General features: G+C 40.2%; 1 protein-coding gene across 3 annotated transcripts in view; it reads left to right on the forward strand.

Annotated features, from left to right (window-relative positions):
* Positions 1-23,940, forward strand: part of SLC16A7 (solute carrier family 16 member 7) — a 165,071-nt gene that overhangs the window by 21,846 nt on the left and 119,285 nt on the right. Inside the window, exon 2 of one of the 3 annotated variants that reach the window (XM_090042417.1) lies at positions 10,888-11,090. The exons of the other annotated variants lie outside the window; for them this stretch is intronic. The gene's annotated coding sequence lies outside the window, so the exon portion shown is untranslated. The remainder of the gene's footprint in view (positions 1-10,887; positions 11,091-23,940) is intronic. 3 annotated transcript variants of the gene reach the window in all.

The following is a 23,940-nucleotide window of genomic DNA, read 5'->3' on the forward strand; positions in this document are numbered from 1 at the left end:
AATTGCTAATCACATTTATAAAAGTCTGAGCAGCAATTTCTATTTAGAGTTCAAAATATGCATTTAACTTTAACAAGACTGCAATAAGATTTACTGTTTATTGATTTTTTTAAAAATTAGCAGCCCTATCACAAACACATACATGAATTATTCCTTTAACACACTGTCCCATAACTGTCTTGTCAAATCTTAATTTGGTATTTAAATTGGGATCCTTAATTTCAATGTTTACTGAATCCTGTATAAGCAGGTTATCTTATAATCACTAAGGTCTAAATACAGCTTTCAAATCAATTCCTTCTTTCAGTTAAAATTCTCACCAATGAGGAGTTTTTTTCTCCTGCTCAAGCAGGGGATTGGACATGAAGATCTACAAGGTCCCTTCCAACCCTACTTCTATGATTCTATGATTCTATCAGTGCAGAAATTGACCCACTTCTGAGTCGCATGAATCAGTGTAGTGTCCTCATGCTTCCCTGCACTGCAAAAATGGTGGTGGGGCACTTTGAAATAAAATACATTCAACGAGTTTTAGTTTGAAGTGCCCTGCCCCCATTTTTTCAGCATGGCGATGCTTGGGGATGCTGATACATGTGTCACACTGGCACTTTTAATTAGCATTGCTTGCTAATTAAAGCACCTGGTGCTGCGCCCCAAAGCACATGTAAAAATGCCCATGAAGGCTAAGTACAAACAGTCAAGAAGCCCAAGGTTGAATCTTAACAGGTTAGTCTAAGCTGCATAGATTGAACCGATAAGCAAGCGAGCAGACATTCACTTTTGATTCCAGAAATGCAGCCACATGCCTGTAGTGGCCCAGGCCAGAAGCCAGAGGGCATTAGAGCAAGCCTTCCTGCCTGGCTGGAGCAAACAGCTTGGGCTACGGCTAGCCTCCCCACCCTGTGAAGGGGAGGTTTGCAGGGGAGGTGCAAAGCATCTTGGGATGCAGGGGGACTGTAAGTTAACTTGAATCTGTAGGGAATCTGGGACAGAAGTTCAATAAACTAATTTAATCTAAATCAGTTAATCTGATACTATATCCATTTAGGTTTATCTTAAACCTAGTTTTGACCATTTTGAAAGTGGTTTATGTGCACTGAGCTTCTGTTGTGTTACAGATTTGAATGGGTTTCTGATCACTTAGTCTCCCCACTCTAAGACTGACTGTGTGTTGCTCACTGGACATTGCTGTTCCAGCAGGGAGCAGAACATTCCTCCATCACAGTCTTGATACTGGCTTGCAAGGAAATACAGGCTGACCATGGGCTGCCCTATGCACTGCTGCCATCTGATACCAGGAAGGCTAAAGGAACCTGCAGAGCACATTGAGATGTGTGCACAGAACTATTCCCCCCCCACAGTTACAATGTCAGCAACTTTTCCACTCTTCAGGGCCTCAGCATTCAAAAGTCTGTAGGCATGGCTCTGAATAATGTTTTCTACCATGGGAACATACTTGGAAGAATTGGTACTAGGCTGCATTGGTAGAAGCATTGTCAGCAGATTGAGGGAAGTGATTACTCAGCACTGTTGAGACCACATCTGTAATACTGTGTCCAGTTTTGGGCCCCCACAACAGAAGGGATATGGACAAATTAGAGAGAGTCCAGCAGAGGGCAACAAAAATGGTTTGGGGCTGGGGCACATGACTTAGGAGAGGCAGACGTCCCTTCCAACCCTAATTTTCCAGGATTAGATGATTCTGTTATTCCAGATTCTTTGAATGTGTTTACACAGCCTTTGAAATTGTCATGAGAAAATCAATAATATACTGCATTAAGTCATAATATAATGTTTGTACGTATTGGGCATGTCTACATGTGCTTTTATGTGTGCCTAAACTTAATGTGCATTAGCCGAATACAAATTAAGGTGATTTAGGTGCGCATCAACATGTGCACATGTTAATGTGCATTAATGTGGGTATGTGGACTGACTTGGACTGAAGTTAGTCCCAAGTCAGCGGACACACACAGCATTAATTTGCATTAGCACATCTATATGTTCACTAATGAGATTTAACTATTTGTGCATAAATTTGATATTTTTTATGCAGGTATCAACTTTAGGCTAGAATAGCCTTAAATTAGGCTAATGCAAATTAAATGCACAGGTGTAGACATGCCCCCTGTAATATAAATTCATGGTCTTTAGGAGCTAGTTGTTGTTTTTTTACAAGGCCTGGCCCTTAAAATTTCCATGATGGTATCCGACTCCCTTATTCCCCAGAAGAATCAGGTTTATGATGCGTAGCTGAATAATTCTCATTTGTTCCAGGAGAGAAAAGCATTATATATTTGTAGCAGACATTATTTTTTACAAACTCCCCTAGGAAAACTTGGTCTGTTCTTGACTTTCTGATGTTCACTTGACTTTAAATCTGCTTTGAACGGTAATGTAAAAATTGTAATCATAAAGGCACTTTAAAACTCAATCTTGTTACCACCATGATAAATTTCTAGGGGTGCACTGATAGAGATTTTGGGGGCCAATACCAATAGCCGATATTTAAGGAGGCATATTGGCTGATACCAACTTCCAATACAACTGCCATCAGGTGGTAAGTCTGGAGTGGTGGAAGCGAGGGAGGGAATGGGTATGGGGGGTATATCAATGCTACCTGCAGTGAGGGAGGGGGCAGGGACAGGCGCTGCCCAGCTGGGGCGGGGGGGCATGGGACGGAGGCGTGGCTCGTGGGATGGGGGAAGCTCCCACTGCTACTTGCACCCCGGGATGGTGGGGGTGGGGGGCATCTGCCCCTGGATCTGTGCAGTGATGGGTGGGCTGTAGCTGCTGGGTGGAGACGGAGCTGGGGTTTTCTTGCTGGGGGCTGGGCAGACTGCACAGAAAAATTGTGAAATCTCAATCATTGGAAATTTTCAAGAGCAGATTGAAACTTGTCTGGGATGGTTTTTAGTCAGAGATGATCCTGCCCTGAGCAGGGGGCTAGACTAGGTAAGCTTGTGAAGTCCCTTCTAGACCTACGACCCTGTAGCTGGTGGATAACAAGAACATCGGCTAAACATGGTCTCTTATGCTTTAGACATGCTTTAGAAAATATAGAATGAAGAGCAGATATCCACACAAAATAGATATAGGGAAGGAAACAGTGCAATGGAAGAGGGAATACAGAATTGTGGGATGTGGGCAGCTAGCCTTCCCTCACTGAAGTAATAGAGCAACTTAAGATAACATAGGTAAGTAAGAGAAAGAAGTGCTGAAAAAAGAAAAAGGTAAAAACATGATGCATTACAGAGGTATTGGAGTTATAATTACAGAAAGAAGCCATATCACTTAGAGTGTAGCAGTGATGTAACTAGGGTGAATGGGGAAACCAGAGTAGGCACTGAATTGCAGGAAAAACAGCAGCTGCTGCCAGCAGCCACGTGATTGCGATTGCAATTGCAATTCATGGAGGCAACCAGAAATCACTGCTGCCCCTGTGCCCAGGGTATCCAGCTATGTTCCTGTGCTGCTGCAATATAGTATATGTTTCTAAATATTTGAAAAGGTTATACTGCAACCCCTTCCCCTCAAAAAAAACCCAAACTGTTTTCAAAACTCTTCTGCCTTACCTCATTACCAAGGAAGCATCTATATTTCTCTAAAGCTCATAAATTTACTATTCATTGGACATGTCTACATGTTCATTAATCTGCCTTTGCTACTGTGCATTAAGTGTAGTACTAGATAAAGGTGCAGTAGCTGTGCTAATGCACAGTAATAAAGGCAAACTTTTTTGGCAACACAGTATGCAATAGACTAGTACCACTGCGCATTAGCATGGCTTTTGCCATGACACACTAATGTGCAGTAAAACAGTCCACTGCACATTAAGGTGTCTCATGTAGACATGCCCATTGCTTACATAAAACTAGGAAGTTAGGTGTCCTAGAAATTTTCTTGTACTAATAAACCAGGAGTAATCATTTAGTAAATAAAATAAGTTCAGTACTTCCTGTGTTTTTTCTCATGCACTTTTCTTTGCCACTTGAGCTAGGAGACAGTCATTTCAAATCTACAACCCCCTTTACCCTCCCCCCACCATGTCCAAAAGTTAGAGGGCCTTGTTTTCAAGAAGTGCAGATATTTATAATGTTCTCTTCTTTCTCTGAGCCTAGCTGTTGAACTATACTGAAATATTTTCACAGAATAAGGATGTTCCAATGAGATATTTGAATAAGGAGAGAATTTAATGTAGAAACATAGAAGCTTAGAGCAGTGGGCTGGAATGGACCTCCATAGGTCATCTAGTCCAGCATTTCCCAATTTGTGGATCACGACCTAAAAGTGGGTCACAAGAATACATGAAAGGGTCATGAACATCTAGAAATGGATCCACCAACTTTAAAAAAGGATTCTCCTTTAAAGAGGAAAAATACGGAAAACTATGGCTCTTCCCTTGCAGGCTGGAAGAGTTCCAGCCTGCAAGAGGCTGCTTGCTCCCCTGCCCCATGCCCCACACACCCACCCTCTACCCCATACACTGCAGGGCTGGAGTCTGGGTGTAGGGGGCAGCCGATTGGAAGTGAGGGCACTGAATTGGGACTGGCCATTGATGTTTACATATGGGTCCTGGTACAAAAAAGACTGAGAACCGTTCTAGTCCAACTCCCTGACTGAGGTAGCATCATCCCTATCCAAGCCATCCTATATAATTCACAGTCTAAACTCCCTGTAATCCAAACTCTCAACTGCCACTACACAGACACCCTAACTTGTCACAGGTAAGGCAGGAGAACCATGGCAGCCAATGTCCTGCTTCTATAAAAGGTTGTTACAGTATATACTCAAGAGTTCCAAGGTAGACAGTCCTGTCCCTCAGTACAGAGGAAGGCAAAAACCCTTACAGTCCATACCAGTTTCACCATGGGGTAAAATTCCTTCCTGACCCCAAGTATAGCAAGTCTGACCCTGAGCAGAAGGGCAGGACCCTCTAGTCAGGAACCTGAAGCTTTGGTTCCAACAGGAACACCCTAGTCAAAGCCCCGAATCTTGGTCATAGCTAACACCCAATGCTTCTGAGGAAGGCTTAACCTCCCTTGACCAGGGGTGGGCAAAATATGGTTCGTGAGCTGGATCTGTCCTGCCAGGTCCTTCTATCCAGCCTGCGGAGCCCCTAAAAAATTTAGAAAATTAATATTTATCTGCCCCTGACTTGTTGCCAAAGAGGACAGGAGCCAGGGGCAGTAGGACCATGGGGAAGCCAGTGGCAGGGCTAAGCAGCAAGGCCCAACTGGCCTTGATACTGGTGATAACTTTTATTGTCAATAAAATTATTGGACCAACTGTATCATTGGGATAAAGTTCAACAAGCTTTTGCATGCAAAGCATTCTTCAGTCTGAAAATCTGTCTGACTTTATTTCTACAATACAGCTGGTCCAATGAAAGATATCACCCTGAAAAATCCTTGCCTCTTGCATTGTTCCTGGACCTTCACAGCTACAATATAATTGTAAAAGTACCATTTTTTGTAAGGCGTGGAGAAAGGTTATAGAGAGCATGTGAAATAGGGTCTTCAACCTTTGTAGCACAGTCATGGTCTGTTTGGGTGGAACCTGTCTGTAGATAAACAGAGGAATTGGAGTAAGAGCAGGTCTGAGTGATTGGGTCTACTGACCACCATTATCCACAGAGTAGGAGGCTAGTAAAAGTATAGTAATGACAATGGAGTATATTCACTGTTTCTCCATGGCTGAGATGGATTGACTTATCATGACTCAGATTGATTCCCTTGGATTGTCCCCATACAAAGTTAATTTACTCATACTTTGTGGACAGAAAAGTTCTTAGGACACACTTTCCACAAGAAATTGAAACACTTTTCCATATAGGAGAAACATGGAGGGAATCATGAAACTGAGGGACAGAGAGAGGGTAGGATGAAAAAGGAGAATAGAGAGTGAGATTATGATGGAATGTATACAGCTTGCACCAGAGGAACAATGAAGATGTTTTATACCTTAGCTATGGAATGTTAGACTACCTAACTATGGCCACATTTATCACTGTATTTGTAAGGATGCTTCTTTAGTTGGGACTTAATAGCAATAGAATGGTTGAAACTCCTATAATGAAGGAAATAGCTATTCTTCCAACCTGCACAAAAAGTACTGTGATTTTTTTGGAGCCAAGTATTGAGATTGTTGGTCTCTTAGTTATTTCCACTTCTCCAGAGGAGAATTTGGATTGTTTGGTTGATCCCTGCTGGGTTCATTAACTTTGTGTGTGTATTTGTGTCATCCCACTGAGAAGGGAATGGTTTGTATTTGTGTTCCTAAAAGGGTGGGTCTGAATTGTTTAGCTGAAGCCTGCTGAGAAAGGAACCCTTTTGTATTTGGTTGAACTTGGCACCAAGGGTGACTTCAAACTGTTCCTTTGACCCTGTCAGAAGGGAATCCCTCTGTTTATTTTCCTACCTGCTAAACCTGTTTATTTGGATCCTACAGGGTAGACAAATGGGCTACTTTTCTGCTAAGAGAATCCAGAATAACTGTTGCCTGTCCTAAACAGAGAGTAGCTTATTTAAGATGGGAGGGTTTTTTGGTTTTGTATTTCTTTTTCTTTCAAAGGATTAGTGATTACTTACTCCTGGGGAATATTCCATGACACATTGGGTGTAAGAAAAAATGATCAGAGAAGGAAAGAACAGCTAAATGGTAGAGCCTTAGAAGTGAAATCTGAACTAAGGAATGTTTTGTTCTTATTTTGAGTCAGTTTAGCTTTATATGAATTCATTCTGCAAGCCTTGTGATGGCCTTCTAGGGTAGAGGATCCAAAAGTTCAAGCTGCCTGAAACCCCTGGGATCTGTTCAGTGTATTTGTTGCAATCAGAGATGTAATTGTACTATGGGATGTCATGTTCCCCATTAGCTTTCATCTTACTAGCCCAGGAGACAATGGGAGTAATGCCATGGCAGCATAGATGCCAGCACAGGCTAGGGTGTCTGTCATTGCTACTTGTGCTAGCTAGATTACATTGCTACCTTTGGTTGCAGTGCAAACACGCCCAAACTAGCTTGGAAGTGACTGATGCATCCCAAAACACAAGAGACATTATGCTGGGGAGAAAAGACGTTGCCCTGATTGGGAGACTTAAGCAGGGTTTGAATGGATCTTTGCCCATGAAAATAAAGCTGCCCATCCCTGATAGAAAGAACAACCAACAGTTATCATGAATCTGCGCTGGAAAGAGGATGTTACATGCAATACAGCTTTTTCTGTGGTCAAAGTGGATATAAAATTGTGCCTCACACTTTAAGGATTACAGGTTAAATTTGGTGCCTGTCATCTATATATACATATATAGATACTGGCAAAAAAATGTACGTTTCTTCAATTGCCAAACATTCTTCTGTATGATTAGGTTTTCACATTTTAAAAATGTCTAAAAATGTTCTTGCTACTGTTTTAAAAATATCTTCCTGAACAAATTTGTTTGGAAAATCTCTGGCTTTCTTTCACAAACTTAAAACACTGAGCTATTTAAAGTTAAATGTCTCTGTAAGATCATAGAACATTGGTTTTCAATATTTTTACACTTAGAGCACCAACTGTTAGTTGCAAGTCATCCCTCAGGAAATGTCAGTTCTTAGTTTTCACTCATTTTTTTGACTATGTATGGAAAACATTTCAAATTAAGGATGTTTCCAGGAAAGGCTGTATTACTATCCTACCCAGCCTCAATTCAGATTCAGAAGATTTGAATTATTTTCCTACAACATGCAAACATGTGTAGAGAGAATATCATCACACCTGTTGGCAGGTTTTATTTCTCAGTTCTGGCTTCTTTGTTGTTGTCTAAGTCAACACAGTTCCCAAGTGTTAGAACTGGCTAAATAGTTCCTAAAGAACCATCTTATTTAACGAATTATGTCACTTTTCATAGAACAAATACATTAGAGAATTCCCGAACTTGTGAAAATGGTTTGCAGGTCTCTCCTGCAAAAAGCCCTTATTCTGTGTGAAGCCCATTATACGTATTCCATATTTGTGCAGTTACATAAGGCACGTCTTATTGTTTCAATTTCTGATTGATGCCTGCTTCAGTCATTTGTGTAAGAAGTTAGTGGTGTGAACTTAGTAAATGAGTTCAAAATTTCTTTTCGCTGGAATGGTAGTGTAAGAGTGATATTGTAACTAACCATGATGTTACAGAAATTGTGCGAGTGGCAAAGATTTCTTAAGGTGATATCTTTTATTGCACCATCTATCTAGTAGACAAGTTTTGGAATGCAAAACTTGACCTGAGGAAGAATGCCTTGCATTCAAAAGCTTGTCTAACTTTAATCTAGAATCATAGTTGGTCCAATAAAAGATATCACTATAAGAAATCCTTGCCTCTCATGCTTTTGCTGAATGGCATTTGACATTAAAACTCATTTTTCAAGAATACTTTTATAAGTAAAACTAGTTGACTGTAAGATTTACATTTAGTAAAACCCAGCCTACAAACATCATCTATATACTGTCTGCTATCCAGCTAAATTAGATGTACAAATTTGCATATTGCAGTTTTTCTAAGTTGCAAATTTTACAGGCCTAGCAAAATGAAATCCTGCAAAAATGAATTGAGCATGCACAGCATGTGATTTTTTCAAAGGTTCATAGCTTAGGCAAATGAATTGCAATCAATTTGTTCTGCAAACCACAAAAGAATGTCATCCCATGCCAAATTTCAAGTTTCTACACCCAGACGTTTTGGCTGGGATGCTGTTTCAAAGAAGCTCATGAGAATAATTGTAAAATAGAAAATATTCATGTTTTCATTTGTTGTTACACCCAAGTGGCCATACTGTTTTTTCTTTAACTTGAAAAAAATTCTTAAGACAAAGACTAAGCCTGAAAACTTTTAGTCTGATAGAAAACTTCATAGATTTCATAGACATTAGGGCTGAAAGGGACCTCGGGACATCTTCGAGTCCAGCCTCCTGCCCCTGGGGCAGGAAGTCAGCAGGGGTCATAGGATCTCAGCAAGTTAAACATCCAAATGTCTCTTGAAGGTGTCCAAAGTAGGTGCTTCAACCAGCTCCATCAGCAGTCTATTGCAAACCTTGGGGGCTCGGACAGTAAAGTTCTTCCTTATGTCCAGCCTTGAATTGGTTGCGGCGGAGTTTGTGACCATTTGATCTTGTCATCCCTTGGGGCGCTCTGGTGAACAGTTGTTCCCCCAGATGCTGGTGAGCATCCCTGATAAACTTATAGGTGGCCACCAGATCACCCTTGAGCCTGCACTTTTCCAGGCTGAAGAGTCCCATAGCTCTCGGCCTCTCAAAATAAGGTCTGTTTTCCTGACCTCTGATCATGTGTGTGGCTCTCCTCAAATTATTCATGACCAGGTGGTCAGAATAGAAATTATATAGTATATGCAGTGGTTGCTGCCACACCAGCGCAAATGTATTTCTTCAAGGCTGATGCCTTAGTTGAACTGAAGCTGAAGGATAAAGTGGGAAAACATTTTAATGTTTCCTTTTAAGTTCATTTTAATATAAAAGGAAATCTGTCAGCTTTGAACACAGGTATCTGAAAATTAATTAGGAACAACAAGAAATACCACAAGTAATTTGTGAACTTCATTGGAATACAGCAGTGGTTCTTAACCCTTTTAGATTAACAGCACCCCCTGGAAAATGTTAGCTCTTAGCTTTGACTTATTTTTGACTACACAAAAATAATAGAGCAGTTCTTTTGTTGCAAAACAACCAAAGTTTCAACAAGTCAGAAGGTTTTTTGACACTATGGATTCTTATTTGAAGTCTCTGGGCTTATTATGTGAATCGTGTAGGTGGTAGCATACCTAACAGTACTAACATTGCACAATACCTTGCAACATCCTTAAAAGGATCTCATAACATCTCGATGAAAATAACTGGAATAGAGAATTCTAAGCTGTTAAAAGATTAGAGGCTCCGGTAAATAGCCAAAAGCCTGAATATTTTCTGGGAACTTTTTTGACCTCTTAAAGATTTTATGATCTCCCGAACCTCATTCCCATTTCATTCTCTAATGTCTGATGCTCAACTAATTGGGCTGTTCCTCCCTCCCCATGACTGACCACCTTCTTTCTGGCCCCATTTTTAATGACCTAATCACAATATTGCTATTAAAGAAGTCTGTAGATTCTGCAGAATCATCCTTATGCCTAGTGGATGCATTTACTCTCTTTCTCCATGTTTTCCTTTTGTGGATGTGGAAATCTTCAGGTGAAAGAAAGTCTATTACCTCTTCTTGGCTAGGGACAGACATTACACATAAACCGGTTTAAGTGATCAGAAACTGGTTTAACCCTGTAACAGGACAGATGTTCAGTGCACATAAACCAGTTTGAAAATGGCTGAAAATGGTTTGAAATAAATCTGGTTGAAAGTAGTATCAGACTTAACTGATTTGGCTCAAACTGGTTTATGCAATGTCTGTCCCAGACCCCTTGCTGGTTTTTGATAAACCAGACTCCCCCAGCATCCCAGCATGCTCTTTGGGTTAGGCAGGACTCTCTGCATTCATTGGCTTAACTCTAAACATTGGGAAAATGCAAGTCCTTTACCAACCTGCTCCAAATGGAGAAACAAATCCCTTCTTAAATCATGACATCTTTGCTGAAATGAAGCTCTTGGTTTATCGAGCTTTGTCATTCCAACTCTGCTGTATGGCTCAGAAACTTGGACTACATACAGAAGATATCTCAAGAGCTTGGAAAAGTACCACCAGTGGTGCCTTTGCAAGATCCTTCAGATTAACTGGGAGGATAGATGCACAAACATCAACATCTTGGCCAAAGAAATTCCAACAGCATTAAGGTCATGATCATCCAAAACCAACTTTGCTGGACAGGTCATATTGTTCACATGCCTGACTTCTGCCTTCCTAAGAGAATTTTTTTCTCACAGCTGAAAGAAGGTCAGCGAAGTAGCGGATGGCAAAGAAAGCACTTCAAAGACACCCTGAAGGCAAACATGAATAGGCATAACATCGACATCAACACTTGGGAGACCCTTGCCCAGGACCGACCAAAACTGAGGAAGGCTCTTTGGGAGGGACCTCAACACTTTGAAACAGCTCATCAACAGGCAGAAGAGAAAAAAAGGAACAGGTTTTCTGTGTTCTTTATGTTCTTATATCACCAATCATTCCCACCCCCCCCACTCTGCATTCTTCAGTAACTTGGGCTAAGTACAGATATTCAAAAAGCCCAGGGCAGAATCAATCAAATCTACATGGATTTCTCTAAGCTCTAAGTAGACTGGATCGAGAGTGAATGGAATATACTTTGCCCTTCAGTAGGGTGAAGGAGGCAGGTGTCTGCACTTGCCAAGGCCAGAAGGTGGGGGACACTCTTGCACACTTCCCAGCAAGCTGGAAACTCAGCCAAGCACAGCCAAGTGTTTGTCATCCCTGATTGCCTGCCAGGCACATGCCCCCAATCCCCTCCTGTCACCATGGGCCCTCCTTCCTGCCCAGGCTTGGGATTCCAGAGTGGGTTGCTATGGTACACCTGGCAGCCTGGTGATTGTAACTGATGTTGGTATTTTCTGTTAGATTTAATTCAATGTGAGAATAGCTTTTGACTTCATAAACTGACAGAGTGCCGGCCAGCAGTGGCATGGGGGGCTGGTGCTCAGCAGATGGAAAGATTGGGCCTCTTGAAGCAAAAGGGGGAGGGTGGGAATGGAGGCTTTGGCTCTGTTGGACCACACCCCATCTGTTCTGCTGGACCACAGCCAGTCTGCTCTGCTGCATCTCCCAGCTCAGCCAGCAGGCAGCCCAAACTGGGTGGGGGTGAAGGGAGCAGGAATGAACAGGGAGGCTTCCTAGCTCAGCTAGCCAGCTAGGTTTGTCTCTCTACAGCCCTGCCTTCTCATGAGCTGCTGCCTCTCATTAGGGGAGAGGCACAAGGGAATGAACCCGGGAATGAACCCCCAGCTCCAGCCCTGGCCCTGGCCTCAGCCCTAACCCTCCCCTCCCAGGCTGGGGTCTTCACAGCTGGTGCGGGGGGCGCTGTGCAATGGGGGCTTTTGCCTTCATTACCCTTGTACAGCTGTCTCAGCTGTGATAGCCCAGGGCTGGGCTGGCCCGACCCTCAGCTGAGAGACAGAGGCTAGCCTGCTCACCCTATGGGGGAGGGGGATAGCAGGGCTTGCAAATGATCCTTGGATGTGGGAGGACAGTGACATAAGTTGAATTGGGAGGGGAACTGGTACAGAAGTTTTGCTAAACCAGTCTAACCTAAACTAGTAAAATCTGATACTACATTCATCCAGGTCTATCTTAGACTAGATTTCACCATTTTTAAACTGGTCTATGTGCACTGAACTTCTGTTCTGTTACAGGTTTAGACTGGCTTCCAGTCACTTATAGCAGTTTATGTGTAATTTCGATATCTAGCCATGATGATCACCTTTCCACATGGTTCTGTCTACTTCTTTGAAAGTGAATCTTTTCACTTTTGTACTATCTTCCAGTACATTTTATTCCTCCCAAGGGGACCATTTTTGATACCAATTTAACTTTCAGATATTACAGAGATTAATTAAATGATAATGTTTATTCATTATTAATCTAGTCTTATTATTTAAATTCATATTGGGTTTGCCTATAGTAGTCCCACAACAAATCCTGCTGGTTTTGCATGATAGTCACTGGTCTTAGAAATGGTGATTGTAACTAATGGTGGTATTTTCTGTTAGTTTTAATTCAATGTGAGAATAGCTTTTGACCTCATAAACTGACAAAGTGCTGGGCAGAATAAAATAGGAACGGGTTTCTTATAAAATCTGTCTCAGAGATCAACTAAATTCTCCACTCTAAGTACTTAATGTGAAATCTCAGAGGATTTAATATAAGTTGTACAGCAAATATTTAGGACAAGGGTAGGTTTCAATTCATTTCTGGACCTAAGGCTACAAATTTGTTTTTCATTTCATTTGGACATGCAATTTCATCCCTTCTAGCACTTAGTCATTGTATTATATACAGAGTCAACATATATACGGGAGAACCAGTGAAAAACAACCTTGACACTGATCTTATGACAATAAAAACTTGTGATCATTTCTCCTCATTTTAAAAACATTTTACACTAAAAAACAAAAGTATTTTTTGCAACCAAAAGAGCAAGGTTACTATGTGAAAATAGCAAATTCATTTTTGTCTGGGGCTAATGAGTGAAAAGTTTAGATTAATTCTTGGCTAGAAATTTGCGTCTTTGTAAATTCATTTATTTTTTCTGTGTATTTAAAATAATTTGATTAACTACATCCAAACTGTGAGCTTTTGCAAATCTAAATAAAAATAAAATCCTTCGGCTTAAAAGTAAACTCTATGGAATCCACGATGTTGTTTTTTTTTAATGAATATGGCAGCCAACATTGCTTATTAATACAAAGATGTCTCTAATTACTCTATAAAACCTAATGTGGAATTTTACTGTGCCTGGGAAGGGTTCAAGCTAAAAAAGTCTGTCTAAGTTAATTGCATATTTATAGTTAATTGCTGGACAATTTCATTCAAATTAAGAAAAAAAACATAGCAGTGCATTATTGCAACATATGGTAGTTGGACTGTCAGTATGCTTCATGTATATAAGCTTATGAATATGATGTTTACTGCATAGTTTAATTTTCTCATTTCTGATTTGTCAGCTAAAATAATATCCAGTGGTAATTTCCCGCTGCATTTTTATGTTATGAGCATGCAATAACCAAGATCTGTCTAGGCAGAACTCATGCTGAGTTATCAATTAACTGAGTGTTCGAGGTGCTCCCAAATATGGAGATCCGTTTTAGGTTCTTGACTGATTTTTTTTCTAGATTTTAAAACAATTGTTGCTCATGAATTAGCATTTATACAAGATACTTCTTTACAGATAGTGGTGATAAGGAGAATGTGCAGCAAATGAAGATGCTTTATGAGAAAATATAAATTAATCTATATATATACTAAAGAACGTTATATGCAATAGTGTTCTACGTATTAAAAAAATCATCAGAACCTTGCACACCTGAGTAATTCCAGATTCCAGTTCATTTGACAATTGGTTGTACAACAGAAACAATACAAACATCATGTTTATTACCAGCCAATCAGGACTACAAAGAGTCTTTAAAAGCTCATACTGTGTAAAGTCTTTCTAACTATCAAGAACAAATTATTGTCTTGGACAGCAGCCTTTTTGTAAGGTAATGTGTCATCTGCTATATTTTTTTAGCTTTACTTTTTGATAAAAGTAATTCCATTTGCCAAATAAATATATGTGAGCTGACTACTTATGTGTATAAGGCAATGTTACAGAAAATATCAGGGAATGCTTGCTACTGAAGTTTTATGTTAAGTTACTTCTATAGTGCCAAGGGGATACTAGGCAATTTAAAGAAAATGTGAGGGCAAGATTCCTACTTTAAATCATTATAAGGAAGGGTAACATAACTGAGTGGTAATATTATGCCTTTTGACACTTTCTGATATATTTCTTTGTATATCTTGCTAATATTTCTGAGGAGATAAAGTGTTCAAAGATCTTTTGAGAAAAAACTCAAGTGGGGTGATTAGCATGGGACATAAAGTTAAGAAAGGGGCTCCTGAATTAGCAAGCTTATCAAATAAGTTGCAAAAGCAGAACAAAGGATACAAAAGGAGCATTTGATTAAATAGAATTAAGAGGATGAGACAAGCGGGATAAAGAGCAAGACCAAGGCAGAAATTCACTTGTGCACAGCTTTGAAAGGAACAACAAGAAGCTTACAATTAATGTGGAAAAAGTGATTGGGAAAGTAAGAGATTGAGGTGGAGACTGATAGGGCTGCATCAGCAGGTAAATGATTTTAGTTGCAACGTATGGATATGAAACCTAGAATTTAGGATTAATTCTGTACACCTTATGAGCATGAAAGTATATTAAAATGCAATAGAAACTTTACTTATTTATTGGGCTTCTTGTGGGAATCATCTTAGAAAAGGTATCAAGGAGACTGTAATATGTCTACAGCACACTGTATGTAACTACAGACAGAAACAACAGAATGAAGGATATTCAACAACACTGAGCAGTAATACATTCAGTTCATTTTGCAGTGCAAAGCTTTTTAAAGTTATAGATTTCTTCAAAGTAAATAATGTGGGCGGCTGCTTCTGTGACACCAGTAAATTACTCCAGTCTTTTGCAACCTCAAAACTGCCCTCCATCACTAATTTTAGCTGTAAGCACTTTAAAATTAATAGACTGGTTTGAGTGAAGCTTGTGTGGCAGCAGTTTACAACTTTATTCATCATGTAGAAAGTAATTAAACAATTAGCAATAGTTAATGCACCAGTAATTTTGAGACCAGTCTTTCTAACACAGTTTAGGTGAAAGTTTTGCTGAGTTTGTTTCATGATGATAGTTTAGTGATTGTTAGGGTTATCTTTATTAAAACCATGTTAGAATAGAGAATAAAAGGTGGATTCTTGGAAGTCATTGGCAATGCTCCATGTGACATCAGTAGAGCAAGATGCATGGATAAAAGGCTGACCCTCAAGTAATATAAATTGACATAATATCTCTTAAGTCAGTACAGCTATACTGACTTACACTAGCTGAACACCAATAGGAGGTAACAAAGTGGTCTTATATGCAGCAAAATATAAAATTAGAAAGGTATGTAATTTCAACAGGGATCACCTCCATTCATTTTTGTTCAATTCTTGAGTATGCCTCTCTGTCATCTGTCATAATAGGGTGCTCATAGAACTGATGTTACCAGTAAATCTAGCTAAAAAATACAAATTTATAAAGTAACTAATGAAAAAGCTACAGTTTAATGAAAAAATGAAAAAAAGTGAATTAAAAAAAAGAGAAGGAAGATAAAAGAAAGCAAAAAGTCCTATTTTTTGACAAGCAAATAGTTCTCACCAGTACTCTGAGTCAGTTTCATAAATGTTGTGTAATGGAGATTATGGGTCAGATTCAGGCTGGTATCATCAGTCTGTCCAGTTAGGTGTTGTAGTACTTAGATATTAGGTTTCCAGGTCCAGGAGAGCAATACAGTTAAGACTGGGATAGATGCCTACAATCCCTATATTTGGGCGCTTTCAATGAATGAGTTAGTATTAAATGGGTAGAGGTAAATTGTGTAAAGGACCATTTAGACAGCCTGGGGGTACCTAAGGTTGGCAGTAGGAAACACAGAGCAGAAAGGTGCAAAGGTTCATGCCTTCGGAGTGTAATCAGCTCCATTCACTTGAAAGATCATCACCTACATGAGGGTAATGGAGCTCACTGTTGCAAAATAGCTTGGTGGTTAAAGCCCTCACTGAGGAAGTGGGTATCTGGGGGTTTTGGCCATCGTCAGCCTAAATGGGTATAAATTTACATTATAATGGAAGTCAGCCACTTAGGTGTTCAAACTGGATTTCTTCTGTGAATGCGAAGATGCTAAAGTATAGGTTCCTAGGGAACTCTTTAGTCCATATTGGAGGCACTGAATGGAATCCTAATTCCTGTGTAGATGTCTGGTTGACTAGTGTAGTCCACAGATTGGTGTGCTACAATCTTTGCATGCTGAGAATAGTCAACTCCCTATATACAGGTCTCAGAAAATATAGCTTAAATGTGTTCCTGCATATCAGTCATATTGGAGATGTTATGCAAAATCGTCATATAGGCAACATTCTAGGACAACCAGCATTCAGTGCTGCACATAATCTTAGCAGTCTATGGGTAATTAATATTCCCTTAGCTTTAATGTGCCTTATGCAAAGTTCTTTTTAGAGTGCCACACAGGTTGAGTTGCCAGGCTACCATCCTGTCGCCTCAAACAGCTAGGAAGTGAAGGAAATGAAGAAAGAGGACAAATAGTCAATCCCAAAAGTCAATGGGAAAGGAAGTATGCATGACCTACATAGTAGGAGTCAAAGGAAGAGGGAAAAATGAGGAGAGAAAGTGTACAATATAAAATAATCACTGACTGATGCTTTAACCATTTGTTTTATAATCTTTTCATTGAGATTTTCTGTTAGTATATGATGATAATGAACCATGATCATGCAGTATTAAAATGCTTGTGATGACAATACACTCTCCCTTTATTTTTGTGGATCACACATAAATGCAGAAGAGAAAAAACCCCAAGAAAATATACAAATAAAAGGGAAAGAGAATCCCCCTCCACACACATGCGCAAACAAAGAAGTAGTAAGGATGAGGTATGTTTTTCCAACAGAGTTTTTATTTAGTTTTGCCAAATTATCGTTTTTCAAGTTGAAAGTCTTTCTTTAAATACAATCTTGCAGAGTTCATTTAACTACACTCTTGCAGAATGTTGATATGAAATACGCTACAGGGCAGTCCATGTGCTTACTGTGATTTGTCACCAAATAATCTTTCTGTTGAGTTGCATAGGCATGACCCTTCTATAGCAGTTAATTTAAGGAAAAAATATGTTCAGTGATAAAAATCATAGCAAAAGATTACAGGAGAATTTACTGGTGTTGTAACCCTCATATGAAAAGAATTGAAGCACAGACAACAGTGAATATTTCTCCCAAATGTCATTACTACACAGGTATGTACCCAGTTAAAAATACCAGGAAGACCATGTACAAAGGTGTCATTTTGGGGCTCAAATAATGTTACGAAGTTAGGTTCATGCATAAACTGACCAAATAAAATACCCTATACGGAGACACTTCCTTTCACCTTGTACAATTAGATGTGGAACCCATAACCAAGTAGATCTGGAAAACCACAACCCCTCTCTTCCTTCCACACTTCCTTCTTCAATCACATTTTTTTTATTATTGCTACAGGAAACTGACAGCTAGTGATGGACACTTTATGTAAGGAACAGTAAAACCAATGTATTTATTGAATTGGAAAATTATTTAATGTATTACATAATTACAAAAATACATAAAAAGTATTTGTGTAAAATCTATCTTATATATATATATATATATATATATTTCCTTTTTTATTACAAACAGTCTAGGATGGGATTATGTTCCATTGTAACTGTGAATAGTACTCTAGCACATGTTGGGCTGGAGGAAAATAAGCCTTTCCTTTGTCTCCTCTGTTTTTTGTGACCTTAGTGCTACTGATAACAATAGCAAGAAAAGCAAAGTTCTGACAGAAATATGATTTATAGGTTGAGGGTCCCTTTAAGCATAGGTTACAAGGTTAAATACACAAAGATCAGAAAAAGGAAAAAGGCAGTGTGTAGTTATGCTGATAAAGTACAAATATAGAAATAGCTTACTGTTTTCAACATTTTTTATTTCTCTTTCTAGTTAGAGCCATATCTGCTTTATTTTTTTGGGAGGGGAAAAAGATGTATGCCACTAGTTTTATTCCTGTTAACTCAGAGAGATCAAAGTAGGTGAACTGTCTTGGCTCACTGAATTCCATTTAAGACTCAATTCTGAAAATACTTTTTCCTATTAATAATTTGCTTAAGTGAATAACCCATTGATTTTTATGGACTATATTATATATAGATACTTAAGAAAAATGCTCTTTGGTGGCTCATTCAACTTAAAACAATAGGTATATGGATAAGTGTCTAAATGCAATGCCTAACTGTTCAGATGAGTAGGCCCATTGGTACAATTACAGGAACTTCTTCTAACTGATAATGTTATGGAAACTATATAGCAAATAGTTGATTACACATTTAACAGTGTAGGCCCAACTCTTATACTTTAGCAGGGCCCCACAGGGATCAGTAGACCCCTCTGTCAGTGCCACAGGTAGCCAATGTGTGTCCTATTTCAGTACTGGTGCTTTAATTTATGGGAGAATTGTCACAGTTCTTTCCATTTTCCAGTGTTTGCATAGGCCTTAAAATAGACTCCTTTCTGTTTTAGTTGCTCCTGTAGGTATTTCCATGTAATACCTCTTCAGAAAGGTGGAAAAAGTAAAGAATCCTCCTCGTCTCCTCCCTTTCCCCAATCCAGCATTTTGGAGTCTCCATGAGGAAACAAAACTGTACATAATTCACAAGATTTAAGCTCAGCTACAAATAAAATGTCCAGAGTGCCTAGTTACAGCACAGTACTGTTACAAGTTTTCTGTATGCAACTCCTTAATACCCCAGACAAAGCAACTCAGTAATGTTCTTCTTTGTAATCTTGTTTTGTAATTCCCTGTACTTTCATAATAATAATTCGTATATGCAAGCAGGAACCATTTCATTTACGTTGGTGCTGGCAGCCTACAATGTAAGTCCTGGCATAAGCCCATCAATGTAAGAGGTTAGTGCTTAAATATTATATTGAGGAGCATGCTATGAGTCAGGAGTGGCCAACTTGCAACACTGTGCCACAGCTAGCACTTGTAGCCTATGTATATGGCATGCGTTAGATGGGAAGGGAACAAGCAGCACAGTGGCAAATAGGGCAGGAAGCAGAAAAAAGAGCAGCATATTGGGCAGGGAGCACAGGGCAGGGAACAGAAAGCAGAGCAGCATTAGGCAGGGGAAGGGAATTCTAGTAGCATTTGGAGAGAGTGTGAGGCTAATTTGTGTTACGTCTATGTGGCTGGGCACTGTTGGTGCCTGCCGCTTGAAGGGCTGGAGCAGGCAGCAGCCTGGTGCTTGAGTATGGTGGCCATTTTGAAACCCAGGATATATATAGGGTGAAGCAGCAGTTTGCTGAAAGAGACATCAGCTAGCAGAGCTGAGGCTCAGGAACAGCTTGGAGCTGGGGCTTTGGGGTTGGAGGAGGTCCTGGACATGACTTAAAACTGTATCCTGCTGGAGATGGGTGGCCTGGTGGGCCTTCTGGTGGCGTGGGAACCCCCAGGAAATGCCAGGCAAATTACCACCCCAGTGAAAAGAGGGTTGGGGTGCCTTAATAATCCCAGCTCCCATAACTGGGTGGGTAACTGGGTGGGTCCGAGAAGGTGGACCCATGTAAGAGAGTGTCGACTAGTTGCTCAGAAGTCTGACCTGAGACGCTCGCGATTGGTCACTGCTGGGGCCAGGACCAGAAGGGTCAAAAGGCCAGGGACCCACAGCAAAGGACACCCAGAGCCGAGGGGCTGTGGTTCCAACTGGCCTTGGAGATGAGGCCACGGCCTGTCTGGCCAAAGGTCCCAGGGGATGGGGCACACCTAATAAGGGGAAGAGTGCAGGGAGCTTAGCAGCCCAGAATGAGGACAGAGTAGGCCGCCTGATGAGAAGGGGTCTATGAGAAGGGGTCTAATTGGGGTCCAGACCAGAGTGTTATGGGGTCTAGTATGGGGTCAGAGATATTACGAATGTGAAGCATGAGCTGAGGTGTAGGGAAGGTTTGGAGCTGCAGCTAACCCCCTCTTGCACTGGGGCAAGAAATGGGCAGCTTCCTGCCTGGCTAATATCTTAATCATTTTCCATCAAGGCATGGCAGGAGACAGAGGTGAGTGGTTAGCCCAGAAACAGGTGGGCAGGCTAACTTTTAACTGGCTCTGGGAAAGGCCCCTGTTACAGTCTACTAAAAAGATTGGCCCTCACTGGTGTAGGTAATCCTATTCATATTTACAGCATAACTATTTTAAATAAAGAACCAGACAGTGGTTTTCTCCTGGGAAAATTACTACTGAAGTCAGAATGAATTTACATGAGCAAAAGCCCTGGGTTTGGGTCCAAATACCTTAACATTGAGAAGGGGCTGGTGGGGGGGGGGAGGGGGTTGAACTACTCATTTCTCTCTACTTGGAAACTCAAAAGGATTTCACAAGTTTTATTTTTGCTTATAGCACTTTTAAATCAGTTTTACCTCTTGGTTCTCATGGATTATTTAATGATATATATAAGAAGCAGTAAAATCAAATTCTAGATACCTACACAAAGTTAAAACAATAGATACAAGAGAAATATTTTTATTACACATATCTCCCAATAATAAACACTGAACACAGTTTCAACTTTTCAGAAACTAATTCATGGTCAAAGCCACTGTATCAGAAATGTGGAATGATTAAGATCAGTATTCAAAGTGATATTTTAGTGACACACTTGTATCTACCATGTGGTTTAAAAAGTCAAATACTTTTCCCTTCAAGAGCAACATACTCAGAAGAAGCTGTCAACTATGAAGTTGTATTCATAGAACTAGGGAATATCATGGTGCACTGTCAACAGTAATTTTCCAACTCCTAAAATGAAAAAGGCATTTTAAGAATTAGGTAATTTAATTTCCACCTCAAACACCTGATCAAAAAATAGGATCCACCAAACTTTTAAAGGAATAGATAACCAATTTAAAAATCACTAATAACCAAAGGACTAGTGTATGTCTGGACTGGAGTTTAGACAGCGATTTCCGCATTGACTTGGGGTATGGCTATACTTCAGATGAGTACTGTGTTGAGATTGAGTAACAAGAACAATTTAGATGTGAGTAGGCAATTCCATACAGACTAATTTACCCTACTTCTTGAAAGAGTAAGTAAAGAGAGATATAGTTAACTGTGGCTGTGACTACATGAGATGCTGACTGCGCAGTTGTTACTGTGCAGTCATTTAGTACCTGCATACACAACTACAAATATATACCGTGTGTGACTGTAGTATTTGGAGTTACTGTGCAATAGCATCCCTGAACAGCGTTTTGATGATGCTGACTGCACAGTAGCTCATTACTACTGCACAGTAGTGTCACATAACGCTTTGTGCCACGTAATGCTATTGCACAGTAGTAACAAGCTGCTGTGCATTCAGCATCTTATGTAGCTATAGGCTGTGTTATTCTGAAGTCAAGTACAGGTTTCCCTCGCTTTATGCGGGTTCTGTATGTGTGAATTTGCTCTTATGCGATGATCCTTTTTATACCATAAATTCTTTGTATGCAAGGTAAATTTACTCTTATGCAATTGGTTTGGTGGAGTCAGCTGCTTTGTGCAGCGCACTGTGGGAGTGACACACCAAAATATAGTCTCCTGTGTGGATCTATGATCCTCTCTCATTCTCTGTGACGGGTTTCTGTAGTTGCCACCCTCATTATGATAACATTCACTATCACCGTGTGCTTGTGTGTACTGTCTGCTGTTGGTGAATACCAAAATTGTCTTGTAAGAGTGGTAGAAATGGGCCTGAGGGTCAGCACAGTCGAGGTCTTGGAATTTATCCCTATTTCTTACATTCTAAAGTGGGTTCCCTTTTTGTGAATTTGAGTTATGCACAGTTTTTTCAGGAACGCATGTACAGCATAAAGCAAGGAAACCTGTAGAAGCCAGAGTAGATTTGCACCTTGCAGACTGGCCAAAGTATGTGTGTGTGTGTGTGTATGTACAGCATAAACTTTGGTGGGATGAAGCTTTCGCATCATAGCTGTGAAAGTCCACAAAGCTGTGTATAAGATGAGATAAATTGGAATAAAAAGCAAAAGGGAGGGGCAGAGAGGGGAGAAGATGGAGGGGGGTTACTGTTGTGAGAGGCAAACATGTAAGCAATAACTCATAAGACAAAAAGGAGTCACAAAAGCTAATCCAGGTAATGGATTAAGAATCCATAGTACCTGTTTAAATCATACTTAACACAATCCGGTCTATGGATGATTTTTTTGTTCTCCAATTTCCCATTTAAATTTTTTTTTAAAGATTTGCTGCCTGAGAACAGCCACCCTCAGATCAGCGATGGACTGTCCGGAGAGGGAAGTGTTCTGGCATAGGTCTGCGTATTTTTTTGAAGCTGATGTCAGATTGGGGTTCATTCAGTCTGTTACATAGGGATTGCTCTGCCTGTCTAATGTAACTAGAGTACAGTACAGTTGCAATTTACGCGTATTTAACTTATGTGAATTTGGCTTTATGCACTCGGCTGCTGGGGCTGGCCACTGGGTGCCGGCCAGGAAACGGCGCATAGTGTGGCGCTGCGTGGCGCTGCGTAGTATTGCCTGCACATGCTTGGAGGGCTGGGGGGCTCACACTCAACTGGCTGCTTTGTTTGGGCCTGGCGGCAGCGGCGCCACCAGCAACGGTTGCTTGGCGCTGAGCCCGGTGATTTCAGCTATACACGATTTCAACTATACATGCTGACCTGGGAACGTAACCCCCGCGTAAGTTGCGACTGTACTGTAAATAGAGGCCAGATATTATACCTCCTATTGGATATTTAAGTAGACTTAGGTGCTTAGGTGTGATTCTATTCCACTCTATTCAAGTCCCTGGAAATCTATTAGCACATTTACTTTTGTGACACACTGTCACGTTGCCCTTAAGACTGAGTCACAAAAAGGCACCAAGGAAGGAGAAGAAGTATGTATTAACAATTTTAAGGGTCTCAAGGTGGAATATGATCATGCTTCTACTTGCACATCTAAGAGTTGATATAGAATTGACCATTAGTCTGCAGTAACTCTTTGCCACTCAGACTGCTTCTGACACTAATTTAAAACTAACACAGGTATCTCTGCGCTGTACTGCAGCAAAGATGTACACAGATACAGAATTCTCCAAAGACAGCATTTGCTGTAGCAGCAATCTCTGCCAACCTGGGAGAGGATACAGCATATGCTACCTTCTTGTGAATACCAGCTGTGCTAGTGCCTGCCTCTCTTGGTAAGAATAGCATTGCTTTGTGCAGTAGCTGTACAAGGGAACAATAGAGGCTAAGTCCTACCAGGCCGTGATTCTGTATATCTAAAATTCATATTATATATCTAAAAGTCACTCTGTTGAGGTGTTTAGCACTTCAATCTTTATCTAATATTTAATCATATATTTAATATCAAGGGGGCATTATTCACTGGAGCATTGTACCTTGATCCACTAGGTTATTGAAGAGTTTTGCTCCCTTTTGGGACGTATGAGATTGATCACTGGGAGTTTCAGTTCATTTTTATTTTTCTAATGAATTTCTGATTGGGCCACCTTTTTATCCATTAACTATCATTTTATAATATACAGTATGGACTTATATTAATTAAGTTTACAATTATTTGACTCAAAGAAATACTTTTCACTTAATATTAACTTTTACATTTGGGAA

The sequence above is a fragment of the Crocodylus siamensis genome, chromosome 4 (genome assembly GCF_052110815.1).
Source record: "Crocodylus siamensis isolate JL-2025a chromosome 4, ASM5211081v1, whole genome shotgun sequence".
Classification (NCBI taxonomy): domain Eukaryota; kingdom Metazoa; phylum Chordata; order Crocodylia; family Crocodylidae; genus Crocodylus; species Crocodylus siamensis.